Here is a 1,242-nt window from a genome sequence, read left to right on the forward strand (position 1 = left end):
TTGTCGTCAATTGTTACACTATTTAGTCTGCGGTAGTCTATCACGATCCGGTATTTCTTTTTTCGCCGCTATCTCCCTTTTCCACAGTGGTGAATTATAGGGTGAATTGCTCGGACGAATAATCCCGGTTTCTAACATTTCATTTAATTGTTCGTTTATTTCATCTTCTTGCGCGTATGGGTACCTATAATTTTTGCAATAAATAGGAATGTGCAGAACAGTTATAATCTTATGTTTCACTTTATTCGACGCAGACAAAACTTGCCCTTCTTGATAGAATATGTTTCGGTATTTTTTTAAAAGATCCGTAATTCTCAGTTTTTCTTCAATATTTAGGTTGGTCGATAGCATTGAGTCGAAACTTAGATTGCCCTTTCTAACCGGATTTAATTCGACGCTATCAGCACAAGAGTTCATAAATTCTGTACAGGGTATGTCTGCGTTATCAGTATTTAAAAATGGCATAGCGTTAGAATTTATTAAAACCACGTTTTGCGTTAAATCGATTTTAGCGCCTATAGGTTTCAACAAGTTTATCCCTAATATACATCGAAGAGGTGTTCCCTTTAAATTAAATAATTTTATAGACATGGTTGCACTCGGCAACCTAAACTCTACTGGTACATCTACGATTACTTCTTCTGAAATGATCTGAGAACCAAATAATCTTTTAATTTGTATGGGTTTTGTTAACGATTGGTGCAAAAAAATAAATGTCTTTTAGTCACCCAATGTAGTGGCTGAACCGGTATCAAGTAAGCATTGGACTTGACGATTATTAGTTATGGGAACGTTGGTTGTATAGGGGGAGCCGAAAATTTTCATATTTTTGGACAGTATCGAATTCCATTGGTTACGCTCCTTTTTGTATATTTATTGTATTATCGGCGGCCGCCCTTGGTTGTGCACTTTCGTAAGAAAACCTGTTTTGTTCCTAAAATTAGCTGAATTTCTCTGACTATGGACTCTTTGTTTGGAACGTCCGGAGTTTCTAGCACTATTATAACGAAAAGTACCTGAATTAAAATTTTGAGCGTTTTGTGTCGGATATCGGATAGCGCCAGCCAGATTGTCAGTGTTATTTACGTTGATCTCTCTATTATTTATAGTTGAATTGCCGAAGTGATGTTTTCTACTTTCTCCCGAATATTGACCTTTTCTAACAGCATTGGATTTTGAAACAACATTATTTCTATTACTACATCGAATATCAATGCCATCTAACATATTTTTCTTAATACA

Source organism: Rhagoletis pomonella, unplaced genomic scaffold (assembly GCF_013731165.1).
Source record: "Rhagoletis pomonella isolate Grant_MI unplaced genomic scaffold, Rhpom_1.0 Rhpom_scaffold_00014, whole genome shotgun sequence".
NCBI lineage: Eukaryota > Metazoa > Arthropoda > Insecta > Diptera > Tephritidae > Rhagoletis > Rhagoletis pomonella.